Consider the following 20,882-nt stretch of genomic DNA (forward strand, 5'->3'; position numbering starts at 1 on the left):
TTGTCTCCCCACTTTCACCTCCCCCAGAGGAGCTTGGTTTTCATCTGTCTTCTGTATTGGGGCATACTTATTTCTTCTACTTAAGATTTCATTTGAAGAAACAGTTCCAGTGCTAATACGTTTAAAAATCTACCAATCAGATTCAACTACTTCATTTTACAGGTGAGAAAAAAGGCCCAGAGAAATGAAGTGACCTGACCAAGACACAAAGTTGGTGGCAGAGAAAGAACTAGGTCCGAGATTGTATTTTTTCACACTGCGTCGTTGTCTGAAAGTTTGCACGCTATCTGCAAATCCTCTTTTGTGTTCTCCAGCAGAGCTTCCAAGGAGCTGTGCGTTTTCTGGTGGCTCTGCCCCACTTGGCTAGCTGCATTTGGCTCTCAGTGTATATCTGACTTCCCTTAAACACTCTGAATTCTGGGGGTGGGGATGGGGGAATCGGAGAGTGGTTCTAGGTCAAATAAGCTTTTGGATTTCTACACACTATATCCTTCCTCTTGGATATTCACCATGCATGTTAAAGGCTCTGAGAAGTCTAGCCACAAACAACCCATTTTATTAGGTATTTGACCATGGGGAATTTTTTCGCCCACCTAACACAATCAGGATGCAGACAGGAAACAGATACACATCCAGTGCGTATTTTAGGGGGACTTTAATAAAGGCACTGTTTTCAAAGGTGTGAATAGGATGTGGGGAACCCATAATGGATCGTGCAATGCCCTGGCACTAGTAAGAGTGACGAGCTTTATCCAAACCAGGCCTGAGTGGTGAAGGAAGGGCATGGTTTCTGGAACCAAAGAAGGAGAGAGCTGTGTAGACAGGACCCTCTGATCTTTGGTTAAGAGATACAGCCAGACCTCATGAACGTCTGGGGAGGCAGCCTGGGAAATAAGTATGCCCCATCTTCACTCTACTCCATCTCCATGATCTCGTTCCAGTATTCTCCATTTGCCAACCCCAACTAACATCCATAGAACAAGAGAGCCCAAAGAAGCAATCCATAAAGCTTAGCACCCGGAGGCTGAGTTAGGGTAGAGAGTTGATATGCAGAGTCAACTGAAAAAACCGTCCAGCGTGGACTTATTAACCCACTCTGACATCAGCTACTCTAGTACATTCCAAAGATGGTCTATGAGGGTTTAGGCAGATAGTGTTCCAGGTAATGGTTGGAGTTTGGGGGGTATGTGGGCAGTTAGGTTTGGATGCAGAAGGGAGAAAAGCAGAATTCGTGATGTATGAAGAATAAGAAGGCTAACAATTCAATGATCTTGTCTCGAGCTTCTCTCTATGGTGACGTGTATATGGTCTGTTGGATTTCGCATCCTGTCTCTTCATGGACTTATCAACGGATCACAACTACACTCCCTCAATTACCAGCTTCTCCTGTCCATCCCCCTTCAGGAGTCCTGGGTCTTGGCACCGTGCCCACTCAGGACCGTCAGCCTCCTGATGGATTGGGCTGGATAACACAACAATTAATTCGTGCTCAGGACTCATCAATCGATATACTGACAAGACTATAATTGACAAAACAATCTCCATCTGAGCTCCAAGGCTGCTTGAAGGAAGCAGAGAAGCAAGGTGGGACCCTCTGCCCACTGAGAGCTTGTAGGCCACCAGTGGTTAACAGCTCTCTTAGAATCAGAGTGTACCCCCTTACCTCTGCAGCTAGAAGGTGCTGGAGCTGACAGTTTCCTCACCTTGGTGTCTGGTGTAACTGCTAAGGGAAATAGCTAGTTTTCTCTGTGGAGCAAATAAAGTGTGTGCGTATATATGTGTGTGCATGCATTTATGTGCCTGTGTGTGTGTGTGTGTGTGTGTGTGTGTGTGTGTGTGTGTGTAATGGGCAGAAGGTGAAAGAGAAGAGTGATTTGGTGTTGGGTATTCCTGGTGATGATTCAGTGACAGGTGTAGCAAAAGTAATTTCTGTTTAGTGAGTCATAGGAAGGTGGTGGGGTACAAACAATACCCAAAACATAAACAATGATTTGGTCAATGGGATTCTCTGAGCACAAAACAAAGAGGTAATACGCATATTGATTATCGATTCTCAAGCCTCAGGCCTCGTCATCACACCCTAGAATTGCTATGATAATCTCCTAATTTCCTCCCTGCCTCCGGTCTCTGCCTCTTTGGGTCCACTTTGCATACTTCTTCTAGATTTGTCTTTCATAAATGTGAATTTCATCCCTGCCTTTAGCCTGCAAGTATTACAAACAACCAATAGGTTAAAGCTTAGATGCCTGAGGCAAAAGACTTTTGAACTAGTCGACCGAGTCACCTGAGGAACTCATAAAGAGAATTCTGGGTCCTTTCCCTATCTCATGAATTAGGATTTAGGTGATCTGAGACAGGTCCCAGGTGGTACTCCTGCAGCTGGAATCTGGACCCAACTTTGACAAATATAGCAGATGTCACTGCATTTTCAAGCTGCCCATGGTCTGGGCCCATTTCATCTCAACCAGCACACCAGGGACCCATATGGACTGGTTTCCCTCTGCGAGCCCCAACCCCCATCATTACCTTGGTGCTTTGCTCAGGAACATCTTCCAGCTAACTTGCTCTTCTTCTCCTCACTTGCCCCAAACCCTTCCAATCCTTGCAGACAAAACTCCAGTTGCATCTCCATAAAGTCACCCTCAGGTCCTCCAACGCACAATGATGTTCCTTGCCTTTCTGATAACCGGAGAATTTATTATCTCCACCATTTGCTTTTGGTGCTTAATCATACTTATTTATTTATTTTTCACTCTGTCTCATTCATTAGCTTGTTCAAAGACAATTAAATACTCCTGTGTATAAGGCGCTTCTCCCATCCTATGAATACATTGAACATTTCTGGAGGTGGAGGTTGATCACCCTTCTTTGTGTTTACCTTAACACAGTACTCCCTGGGCTGGGCCCCTCGGAGGCTCTCAGACAGTTTTTTGAATGATGAATGAATGAGTAAATGAGTCAACACTTGAGGCGGCAGAAAATGGGCAAGAAGCCATGGTGATGATACTCGATTGCCTATCTTTCTTTCTCTCTTCTTGTCCTCTATCCCTCTTCTTCAGGCTCAGGGTGGCAACTGGTCTGGGCCTGTCGCCAGGCTTGTGGGTTGTAATAGTTTATACGAGTCTCAATACGAGTATGGATGAAGGAGTAAGGCACCCTGCCTTTCCACCTCAAATCCAAACCGCGCTGCACACTTCTTGAGAATTAGTTGCTATTCTAATGCTTCCCTATACAATCATTTTCATCTTGGTGACACGAAGAGGTCAACATAGACAGGCAGGCCTGTGAGTCATGGTGTCGGACGGTGTCCTCCCAAGATGACTGGTTGGTTGCCAAGGACATCATGAGATCATCAATCCCTGCACTGCTGTCCATTCTCCCTCCTTCTCTATGTCTCAGTCATTTCCTCTGACTGCAAAGGCTTTGACTCGTGGTCTCCTAGGTCCCACCACAGAGATCCAGCTCTGCGTGAGTGCCTCCCTAGCGGGCCTGCTCTGCTTCCTCACTCCTGGCAAGGCTTTTCATTGTCAATTCTGCTGAAACGAGCAGCATCACATGGGTTGTCATGCCCACACAGGAAAACAATATGTCTCCTGCCAGTTTCACTTAAAAAGACAAACTTAGGTTTCCCTGGGAGAGCTGCTTGCCGCCTGCTGTGATCCGTTTCTTCAGGACAGCTTTGGCTCATCTGAATCTGGAGGCACTGGAGCTGTGTTTGTTCTGCTCGTGGTTATTTTAATCACCACAAAAGGAGTATTTACCATCCCTTTGACTCCAGGGGACCAGTCATCCTTCTGGCAGTGAGGACTGAGCATATCCCGGAGAGCTATTTAAATCATACCCATGGACAGTCAACCTTGTAATGTCTGGGAATTACCTGGGAGTGGGATAGAGTGTGTACCAGGTGTGTGATGAGATGGATCTGGGAGAGGCTAGGTACTCTTGGCCACAGACACTCAGCCAAGCTGGCACATCAGGTGGGCTCCCTAAGGAGGTTTAAGAGCTATGATATTCCCTCAGAAGTAGAATGTTGTGATATTCTGTGGCAAATTTCAGACTCTTCTCACCCCCACTCATAGGCACCCATCCCACAATTTCCCAAGCTTGATGTAGGCACCCAACACATCTACTGGGTGACACAAAGTGTCTCAATATTGCAAAAGGTAACTCTATTAGAAATAACTAGAGCAGAGGGATGATTGATATTTAGAGGGCATGCAGCCTTTTGGGAAACCCCAAAATATCCCAAATAAAAAGTAGGTCACCAGAGAATCTGAATCTATCCTATAACTACTTACTATAAGATATGAGTGCATCTGACATAGTATTATATTTCCCAGTAAGAAGTAAAACATTTTTTGTAATTTGGGTCCATTTTTAACCTCTGCATTTGTTCATACCAGCTGGAGGACATTCTAATCCTGGTGTGTGGCCCAAGAAACCACACACATTGCTATCCCAATATAAATGGAATTTATTGTGTTTGGACAAAGACAATCATCTTTTTTCTATTAGCTACCATTTGCTGTAAGTTATTGGGCTCAGTAACTTATAAGTATCATGTCATTGAAACCTAGTAACGAGTCTATGCAGTCATTCGCATTTTATAGATGACACCGAGTGGCCCAAGGTTGCACAGAAAATAAGTATCTGAACCCAGATTCAAACTCACATCTATATATACCCCCAACCCAGTGCTCTTGAACTCTACCCTATACTGTCATTTTGCGAGAATGTGCAAACATAGACTCATCCACAGCGTCAACTACAGAGCTGCCGTTGCTAGAGGGGTCTGAGTTTCTAGGCGGATCTAAGTTCTCTTGATTTGCAAACTGGTAATAAACGGTTGATGCTTGGAGAAAATCTCCTACAATTTCTAATCTTCAGGACCCATTCTCACCGCCACCCTGTGCACCTCTATGAAGGCTATCTCTTTCTCAGGCCCCAGCAGTGCATCTCTTCCTCGTCTGTCCGTGCATTTCCCCACTGATGGCAATATTACACTCGTCCATTGCAGCCTTTCTGTTCCTTCACCTGAAAAGTGTCATCCAATCAGTTCATGAAGCTTAGGAGAAGCCAACCACATTGCTAGGGACATAGGAAACCAAGAGCTTAGGCAGTCAGTGCTGAGGACCATCACGGAGAGCAGAGCTTCCAGGCAATGAGTTGTGGAAGTGAACACACCTACTTTCCTGACTATGACCTTCTTAGTCCCATCTAATAGGCAGTCATAAGTTATCATTTTCTGCATTCTGATTCTTCTCCCTGGAATGTCTCTTCCCCTTTGCCACCTGCTTAACTCTTATCCATCCTTCAAGGCTCAATGACTACATCTTCCCCTGCAGCCTTCTCCAGTCCCTTCAGCTGCAGGTGATCTCTCCTCATTGTGAATTCTCTTCCACTCTGTAGTTTCTTGGGGTCACTTACCACTTTCTGCATTGTATTATAATTACATATGTGTAGGCCTTGTCTCTTCTAACCCACAGTAACTGTCACTGTAAGTTGATGATGGTGAGTGATAGAGGATTCACCTTTGTATTTCCCAAGTTGTCTAACAGAGTGCTTTCACTCAATAAGCATCTATTAGAGGAATAAAAAGGTGGATCTGACACAATCCTACTTGCACACAACAGGTGTTCACTACATATTTTGAATGAAATAATAAATACTTGTATATATAATTGCAAGTATATACACTTGTATATATATAATTTTATATATATAAAATATTTTGAATATTTTTGTGTAGTATGATTAGGGAAGGCTTCATAAAGAAGGTAAATCTTAAACAAGTCTGTAAAAGAGACTTGGTCTTGGATAGGGGATGGGAAGACACTTCTTTTGCATAAAAGAAGTCGAAGGATAAAGAGGGTGGAGCTTGCAGGACAAATGCTTAGCATTTAGATACAGGGCATATGCTGGGGAAGGTAGCCATAAAGATGGGTAGACTTAGGTTAGATTATGGCAGTTTTTAATGGCAGGTTGACTTTATCCTGAAAGGCTACTGTTTCCCAAACAGGAGGATGATATGACAAAGTCCTTTTTTCCTAAGGATTGATCAGTGGGAAAGACTAGCATGAGGAAGGCAAATCAGTTTGGAGGTGTTAGGGACTGAATGTTTGCATCCCCTCAAAATTCGTATGTTGAAATTCTAACTCCAATGCGATGGTACTTGGAGGTGGGGTCTTGGGAAGGTAATTAGGTCACTAGGGAGACCTCATGAATGGGAATTAATCCCATTCTTTATAAAAGAGATCCCAAAGAGCTCTCTAGCCCTTTTACTGCCAGGTGCAGGAACAAGAATTTGGCAGTCTGCAACCTGGAAGAGGGCTCTCACCAGCCCCCGACCATGCTGTCACTCTGATCTCGGACTCCAAGTCTCCAGAATTGTGAGAAATAAATCTCTGCTGTTTATAAGACACTCAGTCAATGGTAATTTGTTATGGCAAAGGGACTAAGACAGGAAGCTACTGTAGAAATGCAAGTAGGAGATAGTGGGAGCTGAATCAACTCTGAGATTCCAGACTGAGGTCAATTTAATGTATAATCTTCATGTGAATAAGCAAAGGGCCAGGTAGAAGATGGAAAGAGGGCTGATGATAAATACTTGATTACATGTTTTCATCGGGGGACTCATTACTGCTGGTTGTTGGTTTCAGCACTTGTCTCAGGCAGACGGGCAGGCTTTGGGGCTAACAGGTAGAGCTCAACTACCATGATAACCACGACCCAAAGCTGCTGTCCACACTCGCACAGTCTCTCGGGTCCCCAAGAAGGTCTCTCTTTGGGGCTCTAAATGAAATTCGACAAGGGGAGAAGTGGGGAGATGCTGCTTCCTGTTCTCCACCTCTTCCAGAAAGACCATCTTCACCTCCACCAACACAACCATTGTCAGGTATCTGTGTACTCAGTGGAGAAGGATGTAGAGCTCCCTGGACTACTCAGGGGAGACCCTGAAGTCATCATGTGCTGAGAACTGGGATACGTGTGATAGAGAAATCTGCAGGGCTTGGAATAAAATGAAAATAACAAAAGAAAAAGGAAAAAAAACACAAAAAACAACCAAACCTTGCTAGAATGGGAAAGGGCATGGACTATTCCTGGAGCCACTGATCAGTGTCAATGTTATAAATATAACAGACTCAATAAACTTTAGGGACCGTCTATGTTTTTACATGTATTACTTTATGTAATCTTTACAACAGCTCCTAAGAGGCAGGAACTTGTATTATCCCCATTTTATAGATGAAGAAACAGGCACGGAGCAGTAATTTGCCCAGATCACAGGGCTGTTGATCATGGCACAGGCTTATGAACCCAGACAGTTGACTGCAGAGCCACCATCTTAACTCTCCCTAACCAGATCTGACCTGCGGCTTTGTTAACAGGTCCTTCACAGCTGATCTTGTCATGGGCACATTCAACTCAGATCAGTTACTAAGACAACGGAAAAGACTTTATTGGTCTCCTGGGAATCCTGGCCATAAGACTATTGCAGTAAAATCACAAACATCAGCTGATATCCCCAATGGGGAAGAAAGGACAATTAATAAACTCACCATTTGCTGCACAATTCCATAGTGACACAAGTTTGCTTGTGAGATTTGGAAATGTGTACTGTCATCATGGAGTTCAGCTCCCTTGCTATGAAGCATATCCTTGCTTCGTTTGTGAAAAATTTACACACTGTTTCTTTTCCTCATTAGTATGGAAATCCTTCTGCAAAGAACTTCTTAAACAAATGACTAGCCTTGACAACAGACATGCCAATAATGTGTGAGAACTGGATGCCGTGGTGTTCTGAGACCTTCAAGTGTGATAAAGCAAAAGGATACCTGAAGGAGGCATTCCACTTCTGTGCTCATTTACTGGGCTCTTGGAAGTCTAGCAGTATCTCTGTCTCCCCTCTGAAAACTACTCCAGTTGTTACTGGTTTTAATTTTCGTAAGCTATGTAATTAATACATGTAATTGTGGAAAAACTAGAAAATACAAATGACCTAAGAAAAGATGTTTATTTTTCCACAATAGATGGGCTGCTAAATAAACTGTTTGATGATGTGATTTTTCAGTGACAAAATAAAATACTTTGAATATTTTTCAAAGTCAGTAATGAACTCTTCTATGATGACTGTAAATAGTAGCTTGGCATGCAGCCACCTAGATGCGTCATAATTGTTGCAGGTTTTTCGTAAACCAGTGACCTATTGTTAGGTATTTAAGTTGTTTCCATTTCAATGGTAGTATAAACAATACTTTATACTTTTGCAGGCAAAACTTTGTGTGTGTCCTTACTGGTTTTCCCTAGGGAAAATTTTTAGAATCAGAATTTCTAGGTTAGAGGGAATGTAATGTTAGAGATTCTGGTTTAATTTCTCATCTACAATGTTGCGCTGATTTCGACTTCTTTCAATTCTGCATAAGAGTGCAGTGCCCATTTCCCTCCACTCCGAGTAGCACCAGGTAGTATCTTTTTCTTCTTGGGGGAAGTAGTTTTTGCCAAGTTGAAAAAGTTGTTTTTCACTGATTACTAATGAGATTAATAAATTTTAAAAGTTTCCCTGTGTTTGATAGGGGAAATATGTTTGATATGTTTGGATACGTTTGCTAGTTTCTTTTGCTCATTTCTCCCCATTGGGGTGATTATCTTATTTTTATCCTTTGAATTTTGTTTTAAAATTTATATTATTAATAAAATATAGCTAACATAGAATATTATGTTAGTTTCAGATGTACACCATAGTTATTCAACATTTATATATCAAAAGAAGTGGTCACCATGATAAGTCCAGCAACCATCTGACACCATACAATGCTATCATAACATTATTGACTATATTCCCTATGCTGTATGTTACATCCTCATGACTTATTTATTTTATACCTGGAAATTTGAACCTGTTATTCCCCTTCACCTTTTTTACCCCCCTTTAAAATTTTACAATTACAGCTGACATTCAATATTATTTTATATTAACTTCAGGTGTATAGCATAGTGGTTAGTCATTTACATAATTTAGGAAGTGATCCCCTGACTAGTCTAGTACCCACCTGGCACTATACATAGTTATAACCATATTATTGACTACATTCCCTATACTTTATTTAACATTCCCATTGCTATTTTGTACCTACCAATTTGTATTTCTTAATCCCTTCACCTTTTCACCCTGCCCCCAACTTCCCTCCCATCTGTCACCCAATAAATCTAGTACCCATCTGACACCATACGTAGTAGTTACAATATTACTGACTATATTCCTTATGCTATACCCTACATCTCCACGACTACTTTGTAACAATTAATTTGTACTTCTTAATCCCTTCCCCTTTTTCACTCACCACCCCAACCCCCTTCCCATCTGGTAACCATCAAAATGTTCCATGTATCTATGGGTTTGTTTCTGTTTTGTTTATTTGTTTATTTTGTTCTTTAGATTCCACATACAACTAAAAGTGAAATCACATTGCATCTGTTTTTCTCTGTCTGACAAACTCCACTCAGCACAATTCCCTCTAGGTCCATCCATACCGACACAGATGGCAAGAACCCATTCCCTTCCCTGGCTGAGCAATATTCCATTTTATATATGTACCACCTCCTCTTTATCCATTCATCCATCGATAGACACCCAGGCTGCCTCCACATCTTGGCCATGGTAAACAATACTGCAATGAACACATGAATGCACACATCCCCTTGAAGTAGCATTTTGGGTTTCTTTGGATAAATACCCAGAAGTGAGATTACTGGGTCCTCCTTTATCACTTGTTACAGCCTTGAAGTCCATTTTGTCTGGTATAAACATTGCTACCTCTGTGGATTTTTTGTTGTTGTTGTTTTGTTTTTTTTTCATTTCCATTTTCATGAAATATCTTTTTCCATCCCTTTACTTGCAGTCAGTGTGTGTCTTTCGATCTGAAGTGAGACTCTTGAAGGCAGAATATGTAAGGGTCTTGTTTTCTTATCCATTCAGCCACTCTACCTTTGATTGGAGCATTTAATCCATTTACATTTAAAGTAATTGTTAATTGATATGTAGTTACTGCCATTTTATTATTCATACTTTTTATTTATTTTTTTCCTCTTAAACAAGTCCCTCTAACATTCCTTGTGATGCTGGTTTGGTGGTGATGAACTCCTTTAGCTTTTTCTTGTCTGGGAAGCTCTTTATCAGTCCTTTGATTCTAAATGATAGCTTTGCTGGATAGAGTAATCTTGATTGTAGGTCCTTGATTTTCATCACTTTGAATATTTTCTGCCAATTCCTTCTGTCTTGCCAAAGTTTCCCATTGAGAAATCAGCTGACAATCTTTTGTGAGCTCCCTTGTAGGTAACTGTTTTTCTCTTGCTGCTTTTAAGATTCTTTCTTTGGCTTTAACCTTTGAAATTTTCATTGTGATGTGTCTTGATGTGGGCCTCTTTGGGTTTACTTTGTTTGGGACTCCCTGCCCTTCCTGGGCTTGTATGTCCATTTCCCTCACCAGGTTAGGGAAGTTTTCTGTCATTATTTCTTCAAATAGGTTTTCAGTTCCTTGCTCTCTCTCTTCTCCTTCTGGTACCCCTATGATGCAACTATTGTTATGCTTGATATTGTCCCAGAGGCCCCTCAAACTATCGTCATTTTGGGAGGGATTCTTTGATATATATATATATATATAGATAGATAGATAGATAGATAGATAGATAGATAGATACATACATACATACATACATACATACATACATACATACATACATACGTTATGACTGGGTGTTTCCTGCTACTCTATCTTTTAATCACTGATTCTATCCTCTGCTTCATCTAATCCACTGTTGATTCCTTCTAATGTATTATTTCAGTCATTGTACTCTTTATTCCTAACTGGTTCTTTTTGTGCTTTCAATCCCCATTTTTGTTTCTTATTTCTTGAAGTTCTCACTGAGATCATTGAGCATCCTTATAATCAGTGTTTTGAATTCTACTTCTGGTAGATTGCTTGTCTCCATTTTGTTGAGTTCTTTATCTGTAGCTTTGTTCATTCAAGACATGCTTCTTTGTCTCCCCATTTTGGTTGCCTCCCTATGTTTGTTTCTGTGTATTAGGTAGGGCTGCTATGCTTCCTGGTCCTAGTAGAGTGGCCTTATATAGTAGGTGTTCTGTGGGCCTAGTGGTGCAATCTCCTTGGTAAACTGAGCCAGGTCCTCCAGTCCCTTGTGTGGTTTGTGTGTGCCCTCCTATTGTAGTTGAGCCTCTATTCCTGTTTGCACATCAATGGAAGGGATTGATCCTTGGGTTCATTTGTTGTGAGGACTGGTTGTCAATACAGTGGAGGAGCTATTGTGCAGGGACTGACGCTATGGAGCAGGATTTGCTTTAGCAGGGCTCTGGTGCCTGTTGAGTCTGCCCTTCAGTTGTGTTTTCCTTGAAGGTAGCCAGGTGGTGCTCTGGCTTGGTGCTAAGATGGCCACCAGGCATGCCAGCTTCAGGGCTTTCTGGGAGGTGCCCCACCACAGGCCAAGTTCAGCCACAGCCTGTGACCTGCATGGGGCCACATGGCATGAGCCACAAAGCAATCTGCAGATGGCTGCCAACCATGCTGGGCTTGAAGCTGTCTCAAGAGGCCAATCCAGGAACTGAGGCTGGCTGCCACTAGTGCCAGGCTTAGGGCTGCTCTTCAAGAGGTGCCGGACACATTGAAGCCATATGCTGCTTGTTTGGGTTTTGTGAATCTTTGAGAGATTTTAGGAAATTCTGCAGCATGAGCTAAGACAGGCCATTTCTATGGAAAAGCTCCTGGAAGTGGCTTGGGTGTGCCCAAAAGTTGGGTAGAGCGGAGTCTCAGGGAATTACCAGGGCAGGTTGGAGGAGTGGTGTTGGCTGGTTTGATGGAGACTCAGATATGGAGGCTGCCTGCATCTGCACATCAGGAGGGGGGAAGGCTTAGTAAAGTAATAATGGATTCTGCCAGCACTTCTGTCTAGAGGAAAGCTGCCTCACCAGCCCTCACCCTCAAGACAGACAAATCAGTTCCTCCTTGTATATCCCTGGTGCCTTTTGAGCTGCTGCCCAAGTACTGGAGCTCAGAGCGAGTGAGTCCATCAGTGAGTAAGTCCGTGCACTAGCCGTTTAAGAGAAGCACCTGTTTCTCTCAGCTCTCTGTCTCTCTCAGCCTCGATCTTCACTGGTTTTCAGAGCCAGAAGTTATAGGGACTTCTCTCCCTGGCACTGGAACCCTGGGCTGGGGAGCCTGGTGTGGGGCTGGAACCTCTTGTCACTCTGTTGGGGATCTCCACAGCCGAGATATCCCTCTTGATTTTTCATGGTCATGTGTGGGTATGGGACCAGCCCGTTCCGTGTCTCTGCCCCTCCTACCAGTCTCAAGGAGGCTTCTTCTTTATGTCCTTAGTTGTAGGACTTCAGCTAGACTTCAGGCGATTCTCAATGATAGTTTTTCTGTAGTTTAGTTTCAATTTTGATGTGGTCATGAGAGAAGGCAAGCACAGTGTTTACCTACCTCGCCATCTTGACTGGAAATCTCCTTTTTAAATTTTTACTAACTCGCTCTATAAATGTATTGATTCTACATGTATCACACGTCACAACATTTTCCCCCAACTTTTTAAAAATCATTTGTCTTTTAATTTAATTTTTTGACTTAGAAATATCTTAAATTCATATGTAGTTTAGCTTATCTGTATTTTCCTCTATGTGTTGTCTCTGGAAATGTATCCACTTATAATTCAAAGAGCAATTTTTGAGTATAGACCCAGGGCCTCGTGTTGGCATATGCTCAAAGAGATCATTCCCATTTCTGGACGGCACAGAATTATTTTTCCTATTCTTTCATGGTTTAACTTTGGCATTTGAATCTTCAATATACATGGAATTTATTGTGTTATGTCATGAGATAAGAATTTAATTTATTTTCAAGTGGTTAACTATTGAGTCCAATGCAGTCTTTCCTCACTTCTATGCAAATGCATCTTAATCTTATACCAAATAATTATCCATTGCATAGTTTGGCCACTAAGCACAAAGGCTATTCAGTTTCATGATAGTAAGAAAGCATTGCCCAATGAGAGGTCGGCCAAGTGAACTGTGAACTTACGTGCAGGAATGATTCCACAGTTTTGAGAATATTTTGATAGTAGAGGAGCAACTAGGAGAAATGAAGATTTTGACTGGGAATCTATCTTATAAAATATTAATCAGTAGTTGAATATAAAAGGAAAAAGGAGAGCTAATCCAGATCCTGGGAAGCCAGCCTCATTCAGGCTGCTGTCATTGGGATCCATGGCCTGAGGTCACCTCCATGGGATGTGGACTCTAGCTAGGTGCTTCTGAGTGGCCCTGATGCTCTCTCAGGGTCTCTGTGCTGTGCATATAAGTACAAACATATTCTTTATTATTAAGTGAGCATTTATTTCCACCAACTGTCTGTCTCAGTGCTTTCCCTGTCAATCCCAATTCATCAAACATGCAAGTCCAGGCTGTTTATTCTGTCTTTTCGGTACCACTCGCACATTGTTTTAATGATGACATTTTAAATTAAGCTTTAAATATCTAGCAGTGGAATGTCCATCTGTAGGTTTACTTATTTGTGTATACATATTATTTCTATGCATTTATTCTTCCAGAGGTATTTTACTATTATTTTTCTGAAATTAACATATTCATATTTTTGTTTGGAATTGCATTTAAGGATAATTGAAAATTTTCCCATTCAGGGACATGGTATGTATCTCCCATTTATTTCAACCCTTTATTATGTATCTTTGTAAATATCTGTTGTCTTCTTTATGTAGATCCTGACTGTTTTAAAATAACATTTATTTTTAATTATTTCATATGTTTTTTATAATGGATATACGTGCCTAGTTTGGTAAATACTATTAAGTAGCCAAAAACAACTTAAGGAGAATGTAACTTACCAAAAAAACCACAAAATTTGGAAGTAACTCCCTGGGACTTTATAATATTTAAAGTTTATTTTAAAATTCTTCATCTTTAAAGATAACAAACTGATGAACCAACATAGTTGGAAACAAATCTTGGGGGAAGGAGCTTGCTGATAGATTTGGCAATTGGATCACACAAGGTGGTCTGATTCAGGGGTATAAGGTTATCTATGGATGCTAAAACTCTGAATGACATCAGGAGGCTCCCACCTGTCTCTCTAAATCCAGGTAATTGCCCTGATATTTTACCTCACGCTCTGGACTCCAGCAGGAGTTCCTCATTTTACAGCTGAGTTTAAAACAAACCAGAATGAAGCATTCAAGGAAGGTGTTTGCTTCTGGGGCTACGTAAGGACTATCTGCATGATGGGCTCTGTTCCTCACTAACTTCTTGACCTTAGCAAGCAAAGCACTCTAGATGAGATCTTACCTGCCTGGGCCAAGTGAAAATGAATCCCATCTTGCAAAATGGCAAGCCTTTACCACCCCACATTACAGATTATTCTTTTCCTGGACATTTTACCCAAAGAATAAGCTTCTCACTTGATCAACCACAGGTTTGGGTTTGGTTTCTCCAGGCCAAGCTTTCATATGAAGAATGATGGATGTTTGTCTTGGCTGGTCCATAAAGACATCTGGAATATGTCTCTCTGTTCCCTGAGGAAATCCATACAACAAAACTAATAGATTATATATGGATTTGATGGGATTATATACAGAAACCAGTGAAGGATTATGTTAAATGAATTCCCCATAGATTCTTGGTTTGGATGGAAATATAAAAACTGCACTGCAATACTACTTTAGGAGTTGATAAAAATCTCTGGCTGAGTAAATTGGTTGGAATTTTGTCTTGTTTGTTACTACTATGGGTCCGCTGTTGGATGACTTGTACACATGCATTTTCACCCATAGGGATGAGAAGGCTAATCAATCTTTTCTACTGAATGAAGTTTTAAATATTACTTATTAAATAATTAGGGGTAACGTGATGAGAAAATTGGTCTTTATGGGTAATTACTGCCAGAAAGAATGATGACATAGATCCAGGGTTGGCAAAACTATGGTCTCTGGACCAAATCTAGCCTGCCACCAATTTTCGAAACAGTTTTATTGGAATATAGCTCCACTACTTATTTACCTGTGGTCTCTGACTCTTTCATGCTAGAACCATAGATGTGAGTAGTTGTGAGGCCTGCAAAGCCTAAAATATCGACTCTCTGTCCCTGTATAAAAAAATGTTTGCCAACCCCTGACAAAGATCACCTTCTAGATATCTAAAGTTATTTTTTGTAGGTGGTCCCTAATTTTTATCCAGTTAACACAAAATTTCATACAAGTTACCAGATTCATTCTGCAAATTGTTTATCCTTGAAGGTACAATTATGTGGCAGTGTTTAAACTAGAAAGTCTGCATTGAGAGTTTTACTTTGCCTGGGGTGGTCATGTGGCCAATCATGCTCCAAAAACATTGTGGGCTAAAATGGTTTTGTTCCTGCTTTGTGGGGTGCAAGGGTGATGCTCTGATTGCCCGCCTGTACCCATGTGGAGCAAGTGGAAAACAGTGGTGTCCATGGAGACAGTATGGACACATCTTTGACTCAGGTCTGCCTAACAACAAGGCGAACATTGCTGCTAGGCTTCTTAGTTTTCACAAGCAGTTGTGAACTGCTGTCAGATTCATTGTCTATTGCACAATGCAGAGCATTTGCTCGGCCCAGGAGTACAATCTCCAGCTCTTTACCATGCAATATTTATCAACGGTTTGGTTGACAGAAACAATAGCCAGGGAGAATTAGAGGAAGGAAATATAGGCCATTGACTCATTCTGATATTTGAAACCATATCTGGGCCAACCAAATCAGCAGGAGCAAGAGCTCACAGCATAGTGTCACCACCATTTTTGTTTACTCGAAAGTCTATTGAGGAAAATAAGGTGGAACAGCCCTGTGAAACTCATCATTTAGGATATTCTGTTTGTTCCATCACAATAGTCCCTTTAAGAAAACCACTGGGAGAAAGAAGTCTGCTCTTCATACCAATAGGTAGACATCTTTCAGCTGATAGACTGTTTTTGTTATATGGACATTATGAACTGCACACCCAAAAAGATTCCATTTCTCTGTCTGGCTGTTAGAATGGCCAGATCAAATACTCAGGTGAGTAAATGATTGTGATGTACAGCTTAGCTTTATTCCTGCCTTTCCTTTGTCCCTCATCTTTGTTTTACTTCCTCCCCCATTTAAGTCCTATTTTTTTTTTTTTTTTTTTTGCCTTTGCGAGGCTCCTATAATTCTTTCTGAGACAAGGTGAAAGATATATAAGCAACAACAAAAATCAAATAAAACAGCAGCAATAGTATTGCACTGGTCTTCCAGATGTTCGACATGAGAAAACCCTCCACCCTCTCTTCTAGGGTGTAGGAGTTACTTTTTAAGATGGTGATCTAAAAGCAATACAGCCCAAACATCTTTAATCTCTTTTCTTTTACAAAGGAGATTTTTTTTAAATTCAGATTACAGCAGTAATTAATGTTGCAAAACATTGAGAAATTGTAGAAAAACAAAACAAATAAAACAAAAACTTCCTATAAACCCACCATCCAGAGAATTATCTTGTTTATAAAAAAAAAAAAATACAAGAACAGAGCTCATCTGTAATCCATGAGTTCAGCCAGCCGCCTCTAGGACACTTTCTTTTATAATTCTGGACTGTATCGATCTATAGAAGGAAAAAAAAAAACCCAAAACTTGTCTTTCTAGAATACTTATTTATCTGCCCTACTTTGCCACAAGTTACTGTCTCATGATTTTAATTGTTGCCAATTTCATAACGGAAGCGGTAGGGTTCAGGCTTTTTCTCAGAAGTTTGGGACCTTGTGACCAGATGGCACAAGTACAACCTCTTTGTGTGGTTCAAACAGAAAGGTATGCATATTCTTTTTAAAGAGTTCAAAATTGTAGCTCTTTACTGCTCTCCACCCAGTAAATAACTGCATGAAGAGAAGAAAGCATATAAGCACATTTTATATAAACATCAAAGCATCCCATTTTCAAAGCAGATACGACACAACCTTAGACTATCATAATACAACTAGAGTCAGCCTGACTCTTAATTGGTGGCCAAACCCCAAGCTATCTAACTTTGACGTTTTGCTCAAGCGTTGAGCAAATGCTCGTTTCTCCTCTCTCAGGCATATATCTATCTCCCTGGCTCACAAGAGAGACATCTGTCTGCTTCTGCAGTGATCTTTCAGCATTTTTATTCAGCTACACTTTTCGGTGTTTTGTCAGATTCCCTTTGCAGACTCTAATCCTCCCACAGATAACGGGAGGAATAAATTGCCAGAAATGACAACAGTGAAGCTGCACAAACTCTTGTGTAGTGGCAGCAAATCCGACCAAACAGGATGCTTTTCTCCCTTGGCTTTCTTCTTCTGCTTTATTTTTTTAATCTCTCCAACTTCTCTGCTCAGCTCCAGAATGTACCTGAACACATCGTCCACGCTTGTTAACTAACAGGCTTGGTGGCTCCCAGAAAACTTATCACTGGATTTTTTAGACACTCAGGGAGTGCTCAGTGTTAGTATCCAGCATGAAACCAGTGTAAACATCTGCTGAGAGATTGTGTTTAAATATTGCTAAAAATCTTCTTTAAAAAATTCTGTTCAAGCAAAGGATACAAGTTGTTTTGGAAAACAGCTCTGAAAAGAGAATCTAAGGCAATCTGTGATCTCAAGGCATGTCTGGGAACTTGGTAAGACAAGGAAACCTACATGTAAAATATTATCTCATGCGCCTCTGGATAAAGTAGTTCTTGCTGCAAATATTTCATTGAAACGTGGAACAAAAACGCAGTCCACATAATACGAACCATGGCATATATTAATGACACAGATCCCTGTTGCATCCTTGGGGTTTTTAAAACATGCAATGTAAAAAGTACAACTCTCTCTAACGAGGTTTTCCCTCTTTGCTACTCCTCTTTTGTCTCTTCAAAGAGAGAAATGATAAGCTGGGAGAGAGGCGCTAAAGTCTAGCTAGTTTCTTCATAACTACTTTTTGAAGGGCAGCCATTGCAAGAAAGAATCTCTAAAAGTTTGTAGCCAGTAACTCTCAAATGAGCGTCAAATATTTTTGAAGTCAGGCTGACCCAAAGCCTCAAGTCTCAAGAAGGTTTTGCTTAAGTGAAGAATTAGGATAAGCTGATATTAGGGACTTCTGAAAAACCAAATAAGTACTCCTTTTTATAAAAATCTTGCTTGAAGTACAAGATATATATTTAACTATTATCCTCAAAAACTTGCTTTGAAGAGTAATATTATCCACTGGTTAACACTGTTTGAGATCAGCTGTGTTAACAAAGAAACAAATTCTTGTTAGTAAATTAAAATGAAGAAAATTCAGGATTATACATTTCTGGAACATGACCAGAAAAGTCTATCTTAATCTGAACCCAAGCTTTAAATCCAAGGCATCATATGCCATGAAGACCCTGTACCCCAGTCTGTCCCAAAAGTATTTATCAGGTATACCATGCTTGTCCCAGGAGAATACTCTCAGCACATCTCCGGAAACACAGTGGTGAGTCAAACAGACACAGAGCCGGTGCTGATGGAGTGGAGGACTTATTGGCAGAGACAGGTAATAATGAGTTAACAAACAAATCATTGCTAATGGTGATAAAGTCTAAGAAGATTACAAGTAGACATAAGGGATGGATGGTAACAGAAGGTGGTGCCTGTTTAGTTAAAGTGAGCAAGGAACGTGTGTTTCTCAGAGGAAGTGACATTTATGCAATAATTCATTAAATATGGGGAATGAGAGAAATTAGGGATGCTACTCAAATTGAACAATTCAACCTCTGCAGATATGGGGAAGAATATTGGATGTACAGTTTGGGGTCAGGAGGTCAAGTCAAGAGTTCCATTTTGAGCGTATTAAATGTAAGGTGCCCATGAAACGCAAAAATGGTGATGCCAAGTAGACAGTGGAGTTTGGGACTTTGAAGTTCAGAGAAAAAGCGGGGACTAGAGATGACACATTTAAAATGATAAAAGTAGACAATTTCCCCTAGACAAAGAGCAGTGTATACACAGAGAAGGGAGAGATGGTCCAGGAGAGAACAAGGGACCCTTAAACCTACCACCTAAGCCCAGGGCCCTGAGAAGGGGGCAGTTGGCAGGAGAAAACAGGAGAGTATGGTGTCATGGAAACGAGGAGAGCGGCGTATCTCAGGAAAGGAGCTGAGTGCTTCTGCCAGCTTAAGTGAGGGAGGAAAGGAAGGTGTTTACTGGATTTGCAAACATGCATGTCAAGGTGACCTTGGCCAGAGAAGGACGGTTGGAGTGGGCTGAGGAACAAACGAGAGATTAAATAGGGAGAGCAGGTATTTGCAGCCATTATTTTTTTTAATTGTGGTAAATACACATCACATAAAATTTACCATCTTGACCATTAAGTACATCCACTGTGTTGGGCAACCATCACTACCATCCATCCACAAAGCTCTTTTTATTTTCCCAAACGGAAATTCTGTACCGGTTAAAACATCACTCCATATTCCTTTCTCCACCCAGCCCCAGGCAACCATCTTTCTACTTTCTGTCTCTACAAATTTGAGTGGAATCATGCAGCCTCCGGCTCCGTATGACTGGCTTATGTCACTTAGCACCATGTCCTCAAGTTTCATGCATGTTGTAGCATGTGTCAAAACAGCACACTTTGTTTACCCACTCTTCCTTCAGTGGACACTGGGTTGCTTCTACCTGGCTATTGTGAGTCAGCCTGCTATGAATGTGGTTGTACAAGGATGGCTCTTTCGAGTGGAGTAATGGGGTGAGAGCTGGAGGGGATGTAGGGTCAAGGAGAGGGTTTATTTTTGGTTTTGTGTTGTTCTTTCCCAAGCTGAGAGGATGTTTCTATGTGACAAGTGAAGGAGGGGGAGGGAAAGAGGTCAGACTCTATAACAACACACGGGGCAGGTAGGGCCGGGACAGGGACAGGGAAGCTGGGACACTTGGGCAGGAGGGACACTCACGTCCTGTGTTGAAGAGACAGGGGAGGACCTGGCTTCACATGCAGGTACTTTAGTAGCTGTGGCAGTGGGAGGATAAGGAAGTTTCCTTCCAATGACTCCAATTTTCTCCATGAAGTATGAAGTGAGTTTACAAGCTGGAAGTTGAAAGGGGAAGGGAGGGTAGGAGGTTTAAAGAAGAGAGGTGTGGCATAGTCATCTGAAAGGAATGTTTCTCCATCTAGGCTGCATGTTAGAATCAATCTGCAGCACTTTCAAAATGTTCTCATCCCTGTTCTCTCTCTCCTATGCCAACTGTGATTTAACTGCTCTTTTGTGGGTGGTACTGGGCACCTACACTTTTAACTACAGTTTAGTTAAAAGCTGTATAGTTTTCAAGTATCGTTTACAGTTAGTATAACTTACTTTATAGTTAGTTATAGTTTAAACTCCATAAATGATTTTAATATGCCACATGGGGCGAAATAACTGTTTCAGAGTGGGGAAGTGAGCTTGCTAGAGACAAATAATAGGATGACTGGAGTAACCAACCACAATTTGAGAGTTGTATAAATTTCAAGCAAAATGAGCCTGTATAGGTTACAGGGTGTGTGTGTGTGGTGTGTTCTGGCTCAACATGTTACAGTTCAGCAAATCTCTGTCATCAGCCTTTTTCCTTTTAAACTTACTCATTTATGAGTCCATCTATTTCTCATCATGGACTTCTATCTGTAATAGTAACAGCTAATTCACCATGTGCCACGCGCTGTTCTAAACATCTTACATCTATTAATTCCTTTAGTCCTCACAAATATCACCATCTCCATTTTACGAAGAAGCAAATGAGCCACAAAGCTGACATCAGGCAGCTGCCAACACTCCCGTGCGAGAATGGTGGGAGCTGAGACCAGGACAACTAGATTTAG

At 41.3% G+C, this 20,882-nt stretch overlaps 1 protein-coding gene across 4 annotated transcripts in view; it reads right to left on the minus strand.

The window, feature by feature from the left end:
* The window catches only part of SHISA6 (shisa family member 6), a 303,888-nt gene that overhangs the window by 19,486 nt on the left and 263,520 nt on the right, over positions 1-20,882 (minus strand). The gene's annotated exons all lie outside the window — the stretch shown is intronic.

Source organism: Rhinolophus ferrumequinum, chromosome 21 (genome assembly GCF_004115265.2).
Source record: "Rhinolophus ferrumequinum isolate MPI-CBG mRhiFer1 chromosome 21, mRhiFer1_v1.p, whole genome shotgun sequence".
Classification (NCBI taxonomy): Eukaryota; Metazoa; Chordata; class Mammalia; order Chiroptera; family Rhinolophidae; genus Rhinolophus; species Rhinolophus ferrumequinum.